This window comes from Cupressus sempervirens, chromosome 9 (assembly GCF_028749045.1).
Source record: "Cupressus sempervirens isolate cs-2001-9-10 chromosome 9, ASM2874904v1, whole genome shotgun sequence".
In the NCBI taxonomy this organism is placed as follows: Eukaryota; Viridiplantae; Streptophyta; class Pinopsida; order Cupressales; family Cupressaceae; genus Cupressus; species Cupressus sempervirens.
In genome coordinates, this window is record NC_143126.1 from 412,242,288 (window position 1) to 412,250,224 (window position 7,937).

General features: G+C 41.4%; 1 non-coding gene across 1 annotated transcript; it reads right to left on the reverse strand.

Moving 5' to 3' along the window:
* Positions 1 to 7,012: 7,012 nt before the first annotated feature.
* On the reverse strand, positions 7,013 to 7,096 carry LOC149539053 (small nucleolar RNA Z159/U59). The gene has a single exon (XR_016356592.1). It is a non-coding gene; the product is annotated as a small nucleolar RNA Z159/U59 (small nucleolar RNA).
* Between the last annotated feature and the right edge of the window lie 841 nt (positions 7,097 to 7,937).

Sequence of the window (7,937 nt, forward strand, 5' to 3'; positions counted from 1 at the left end):
AGTAATTTTCCATTTGATTACCCATAAACTGAATAGCTAATACTATAGTTCTTTGCAACTGAATCACTTACTGATTTTTGCCCATATTATTATTCGTTGCATAAGATTAGTCTTGTTCATGGCAAGTATTTGAAAGAGGCTTACACTTTAAACTCTTATAGTGAGGGTCATCAGTGCCTGGTTGCTAACTGTTTGTCGGAATGACTAATCCATGAAGTATGAGTTGTGAGTGCTAAAAGAACCAATAACCTACCGGGTTATTTCAGTGGTATCAGAGCAGTAATCCTGCCATCCTGATTGGGTAAAGATACTTTAATTCTCAGTGTTATATTCGCAAGAAAACCATATTCAAGGACGGAGATATGGGTGAAAGACAGAGTCCGCCAAGATTTCCCAGAGTCGACAATGATGAAACCAGAGAATTTTACAGAACCATGACTACCGGACAACAAGAAATAACTCAGACACTACAGGCTTTGACTACCATAATGGAAAGAGTTATTCAGCCCAGGATTCAGGATCAAGGAAGAGGCACATCTGATCACGATGATAGGAGTGTGGCAGGATCACAAGGTGCTCCTAGGCGCAGATCATGGACAGCAAATAGGCCTACTCGTCCCACCTTCCTAAGGGAAGAGGCTCCGGAGATGGGAGAAGACGATGCACCAGAAGATTTCCAGGATGATCTTAGGGCTGCTACGGCAGAATGGCAAGCATTACCCTCGCATGTGCGTGAATTATTGAACTTTGATCGATATCTAAACCAAAGAAGAGAACATATGAGGAATAGCCGCCAGAATAGGAGACCTAGAGGAGGTCATGAAAGTGAGTTACAACGAGTTGTCAGTAAACTTACTTTGCCTTTTTTCGATGGGAGTGGTCAAATGACAGCACAAGCTTGGATTCATAAGTTGGACACCTTTCTAGCGTTAAGGCCTATGTCGGAAATAGATGCCATCAGGTATGCCACCTTACATCTGGAAGGCGCAGCTCATGATTGGTGGTCACATGGAATGGTTACTTTATAGCACAATCAGGTAACATCATACCAGGACTTTGTGGATAGATTGGTTGAACGTTTTGATAAGAAGGATCCAGAAATTTATTTTCGCGACCTTGCTCAGTTAAAACAATTTGGCAATTTAGAGGTTTATATTAGTGAATTTCAAAGGTTGTCAGTCATGGTACCAGATGTATCGGAAAGGAGGTTAGTTATCTTATTTACAGAAGGATTGTCTGAACCCCTCAAGGGATGGATTAAGGCATTTGACCCACCAACACTGCAGGAAGCCATGAGGAAAGCACGAAGTATGGAACTTACCACCCCTTCTAGTCGGTTCACTCCCAGGAGTACTACCTCTTTCAAAGACAACAGGAAGTTTGATAAAAATAAAGGGAAAGAGCATTAAAACCAAAGGGAAATCTACCACACCCCTAGATACAGAAGCATTAAATGACTTGCGAAGGAAGAAATTATGCTTCTATTGCAAAGGTCCATATGACAGGGATCATGATTGTCCTTTGCGACCAAAAGGAAAAGCCAATAGAGTTATGTGGGCATATTACGAAGGATCAGACTCCGACGGTACGGCAAAAGAGGATGAACACACTGGTTCAGAATGTGAGGAAGAGATGGGAAAGTCAGAACAGAAAGAAGGACCTGAATTGCATCTACAGCAAGGGCGTTTGTCTAGTATTCAACAGGAAGGATCTTTCAGGTTATGTGGTGTCCTAGCAGGGCAGAAGGTGATTACATTGGTTGATACCGGAGCCACACATAACTTCATTGATGCAAGATTGGTCGAGCGTCGTGGTATTAAGACAGAAGAATTTGAAGGTCTTCGTGTACAGGTTGCTGACGGATACACTCTTAAGTGTAACAAGATAGTTAGAGACATGCCTTTACGCCTGAATAATTATGAGTTCAAAGCGGATTACCACGTGGTCAATATGGGTGATTTGGATATCGTTTTAGGCATGACATGGTTACGTTTATTGGGTGAAGTTACCTTTCGACTCAGGGACATGGAGATTAAGTTCGAAGTAGATGGGAGGCAGCATGTATTGAGAGCTATTCGGAATAGTGATATCCGAACAATCTCTCTTAGACGATTGGAAAGATTGGTGAGACATGAGGATCTTGAATGGGCAGCCATGTGTACTCTCATGCCTACACGGGAGGAACAACCAAAGACAGAATATCATCCCGACATACAGATATTGAGGAAAAAGTATAGGAATACCACCTGATAGAGGGATCGAGCACATCATCGAATTAGAAGAAGGCGCTAAGCCAGTGATGATCACTCCATACAGGCATCCCAAAAGGCTTAAAGATGAGATAAAAAAAACCATCAAGGAGCTTCTCGCGATGGGACACATCAAACCCAGTAAGTCTCCTTTTGCTTCTTCAGTAGTTTTGGTTAAGAAGAAAGATGGTTTGTTACGGATGTGTATAGATTACAGGATGCTGAATAAGAAAACCATTAAGAATAGATATCCTATTCCACGGATTGATGAGTTAATAGATGAACTGCATGGGGCATGCTACTTTAGTAAGATTGATTTGAGATCAGGTTACCACCAGATTAGAGTCAGAGAACAGGACATTGAGAAGACTGCATTCAGGTGCCATTGTGGACATTTTGAGTTTGTAGTAATGCCATTTGGATTGACCAATGGACCAGCCACTTTCCAGTCCACCATGAATAAGGTCTTCCATCATCAGCTGAGAAAATTCGTGTTGGTATTCTTTGATGATATCTTGGTATACAGTCGAACATGGTAGGAGCACATGACGCATCTAGAAACAGTATTGAAGACCTTGCAAGAAGAGTCCTTGTATGCCAAAGAGTCCAAATGCGATTTGGGAATGATTGAGTTGTTATACTTAGGTCATATTATCAGCCGAGGAGGAGTACGGATGGATCCTGATAAGATTCGTGCTATTGTGGAGTGGCCTACTCCTGAGAACCTAACTCAGTTAAGAGGATTCCTTGGGTTATGTGGCTTCTACCGCAGATTTGTTTGCGGGTATTCACGACACGCGACCCCTATAACAGACTTGCTTAAAAGGGGAGCTTTCGTTTGGACAGCAAAGGCACAGGCTTGTTTTGACAGATTCAAGGAGATCATGACTTCATGTCCGGTACTAGCATTGCCTGATTTCTCGAAACCATTTGAACTCCAGTGTGATGCCTCAGGAGATGGTATTGGGGCTGTTTTAATGCAGGATAAACACCCAATTGCATATGAAAGCAGGAAACTCCGTGGGCCAGAGAGATCATTCAGCATTTACGATAAGGAGATGTTAGCTATCATGCATGCACTAGCTAAGTTCAGGCAGTACTTAGTAGGTGGCAAATTCTGCATAAAAACTGACCACAACAGTTTAAGACATTTCCTCGGCCAAAGGGATCTCAATGATAGGCAGCAGAAATGGGTCAGTAAGTTACAGGCATATGACTTCGATATATCTTATGTTAAGGGCACACAGAATGTGGTAGCAGATGCCTTGTCACGCAGACCACATCTTAGTTCAATGATTGAGATCTCTGAGGATTGGAAGCATTTGATTATTGCAGAATATGCCAAAGATTCATGGGCATCTAGGATAGTTGATGGGACACTTGTTGATACCAGATATACACTTGTGGATGAATTGATTATTTACAAGAGCAGGGTATTTCTAGTCCCAGGATCGAAGGTGAGGCAGTTCATTATGCGAGCTCTTCATGATTCACCTATAGCTGGTCACCCCGGATTCTTTAAAACATATAGACAGGTGCGAGAACGGTTTACATGGAAAGGACTTAAGAAGGATGTTTTGCAGTATGTTCGTGAGTGTTCCGTTTGCCAACAGAATAAACAGGAGCACACTTTTCCAGTGGGGCTGCTACAGCCACTTCCCATTTCGTGTCAAAATTGGGAATGCATATCCATGGACTTCATTACCGGTTTGCCCAAGGCTCAAGGACGTGATTGTATTTATGTGGTGGTGGATAGGCTAACAAAATATGCTCATTTCTTTCCCATCACCACTACTTATACTGCAGCACAGGTAGCTGAAGTATTCTTCAGGGAGGTTTTCAGGTTACACGGGATACCCCGCAGTATTGTCAGTGACAGGGATAGTAGATTCTTGAGTCATTTCTGGCAAGAGGTGTTTCGATTATGCGACACTGAGCTCACACCCAGTACTAGTTATCACCCGCAAACCGATGGTCAGACGGAAATAGTAAACAAATGGGTGGAAGGCTACTTGAGGAATTACGTAGCTGATCAGCAGAAGGCTTGGGTAAGATGGATTTATTTGTGTGAGTATTGCTATAACACCACTTTCCACATGTCTATCCAAATGACACCTTTTCGAGCATTATACGGCTATGATACACCCAGTTTCATTGACTTATTGATGAGTGATGTTCGGGTTCCACGTGCTGGGGATTTACTGCAAGAAAGTAAAGATATCATTAGCTCTCTACGTGATAACATCGCTCGAGCACAGAATCAGTATAAGCAATACGCAGATCAAAAGAGGACGGAGAGAAGCTTTGAGGTGGGCGACATGGTTTACTTAATGCTTCAACCATTTCGACAATCTACTCTCAAAAAGAGTGGGTCAGAGAAGCTTAAACCCAAGTATTATGGACCTTTCAGGATCAGTAGGCGAATAGGGGAATTGGCTTATGAACTTGAGCTTCCAGCAGACAGCAAAGTATATAATGTGTTTCATGTATCACGTCTCAAAAAGGCATTGGGACAGAATGTGATACCTTCTGCAGTCTTGCCGCCTCTGGATGATGAAGGGAAATTGATCATGGTACCGGAATTCATTTTAGGAAGCAGAGAAAAACAGCTCCGCCGAAGAGTAATCAGAGAATATTTGGTTAAATGGAAAGATCTACCAGTCGAAGATGCTACTTGGGAGAATGAGACCATTTTGCAGCATCCAGCTCTGAGATTGCTTGAGGGCAAGCAATATCTGGAAGGGCGGACTGTCATGTCCCTCTTTTAGCAACATAATTATAACAGGGGATTTGCCTATCATTGACTCTCGTAGGCAAATAATTATGGGAAGAGGGTCGATTTTGTCTTCCAATTAAGTAAGTGGGGCCTACTCATTCCAATATTAAATAAAGGTTGTATTCTAACTTTATAAAGTTAATATTTGTAGTGCAAGATGATTCCGGATAATTTCCAGAAACTTCTCGGCAAGGAGATAAATAGAGGACATAGGGCTCCCTTTTGAAAGCAAGCGATTTTGTGGATTGGTTTTTAATTATCAGTTGGAGCAATTTGTAGTCCCCGGCCTGCAAATTCCCAGAGGTCTCTGAGAACGAAAACTCTCTTAGATCTGCATAACTGAGGAGGTGGGATATCTTCCGAAGGGTTGCACATTGGAGATGGTCCTCAACCATTTCATGTGGAAATTATTTGTTTTTTTTGGAATACTGAAGGAGTGACGAGTGGTGAATTCGAGCACTAGTGAACAACAATCGACTTGCAGTTTTTTTTAAAAAAAGAACCATATCGTCTCAGAAGAGTCGACAAAGGGAGCTAGGGTTATATTCATGGGGCAGTTATTTTCCTTTGATTATATCCACTGATTAGCAGCGGCACATTATCATTCGGGACGGCGTGATCTCAAACCCGCTATTGCGAGAACCGCGTCCAACAGCAATTTGCGGGTTGATTAACAGTGGATCAGGCTAACCAATCGCCATTTCCGTTTCAGTGGATATCACCTTAAACTTCCGCGACAGGTGGTACAGTGTCGGCACGGGGCTTTTCGGCGGAGTCACGGCGGAGGAAAACAATAGCCGTCGGCCACTAAAACAAGGAGAAGCTACCGCGGGTATAAGTGGACGTGATCGACTGGGAGAAGTTGCCGAACTTGGAAACATTGAATCACTGAAGGCTGGGCGTGATAAATTCTTCAACTGGCGGATTCAATAGACGGCGGTAATAGTCGGCTTTCCCCCATAAACCCGCAGAGAATTCCTACAGCATATGAAGATAGGCGTTGTGAGTGAGTTGATCAAATTCTGAAGCAACAATCTTCAAGTTCTAATTCCAAGACTGTGCTGTTGCGATTTCAGACTTAGTAATTTTCCATTTGATTACCCATAAATTGAATAGCTAATACTATAGTTCTTTGCAACTGAATCACTTACTGATTTTTGCCCATATTATTATTCGTTGCATAAGATTAGTCTTGTTCATGGCAAGTATTTGAAAGAGGCTTACACTTTAAACTCTTATAGTGAGGGTCATCAGTGCCTGGTTGCTAACTGTTTGTCGGAATGACTAATCCATGAAGTATGAGTTGTGAGTGCTAAAAGAACCAATAACCTACCGGGTTATTTCAAAAATCAAACCTATACTCGCAAGATGATGTTGAAAAGTTTCCAGATAACAAATCTAAGATGATTAACTATTCAATAAAAACCAGTTCAGAATAATAAATGTGAAAAAGGCACGCATACAATTTGAGAACATAAAAGGCTTGGAATTTCCCTCATAACAAATAGATTTCAGTCACTATATTTCAGACAAGGCTGAAACAAATAAGGTTTGTAATCATTGGGAACCCAATAAAATTTTATATAGACATCAGCCCATAAAACGAGCAGGAGAGGGGAGAAACTCTTGACCAGAAACAAACACCCAAATACTCATACCCAACACTTCACAATACACAAAACAAAGGAAAAAAGACACAATTCCAAAAGAATTTTTAACAAACACACAAAAGCACCCAAGGCAGACCAGGCTAAATCTAAAATTAGTTTCGATCACTGGGGAGTAAAGAGAAAGCCCTAATAAAAGCCGCACCAGATCCAACAAAACTCTACTAATATATCATGCAAACCCCACCCCCTCAGAAATTTAAGTCTCACCATAAGCAATCAGTCCACTACTTTAAATAATTAATCATCATTGGGGTTTTCTAATAACAGAAACCACAAAACGATTCTTTAACAAGCCAACAAAACAATCGCGACAATAAATCTCTTCAGTTCAGGTCTCCAAATTTTTTCCGCATCTGATATCTCAGAAGAACGAAAGTATTGTTTTGATCATCACTAGAGATAATGCAAAAGAAAAAAGCAATTTTTTCTCTTAGGGATCAATGCTGGAGAAGCAATTAGATAAATAAAAGATCCAACCACAAAAGATATAACCCTACCTCAAATTAACCTGAGACCAAAATCAACAGAAAAAATAGAAAAGAACACAAATATTCTGAAAAAGGCCCGGATGTTTGAAATTGCAAGAAGAGGAAAGCTGCTCTTTATACAGAATGTTGCAGTTAGCCCCTTGTCGTCCATGCCTTAGGGTTAGGGTAAAGCTTAATCCGGTCTATAAAACTCGAATTTTTATTATATGGGGCTATCGACGGTTAATATTGACTGAATTCAATGTAAGAAGATAGAAACGCTGGAAGCCGTTGGATCTTCTAGAAACCCTAGACACGTCAGCATATTTTGATAGCTTTGGATACAGTGGCGGCCTGGCACAAATGTTAACGGCTTCCTGTAAAGCCGTAGGCCGTTCCGTTTAGAAACTGAATCGGGGTCTAGTTTTTACAACATTAGGTTGGGTTCTATGAAAGAGGCTTTCTTGAGGAAAAAAAACATCATTGGTGAGATAATCATTGATTGTGTTGCTGCTGTTGCTAATGACGGTTGGACTGTTCCTAACCCGCCTCTTAATACTAAAGATGATTGGGGTTTTCATGATCGTGACGAGCCACCTTCCTCAACAGGCACTACTCTAGCCCCCTGAGGTTGCTTTTTATGTGTTTTTTTTTTTTTTTAATGAGTAGTTTATGATTCCAGCTTCGGTCGTGTGAACTCTCACGGGGTGATCTTGTATCCCTCCGCCCTTTTTTGTGAATTGTAATCTTGGTATATTAATTATTAATAGAAAAA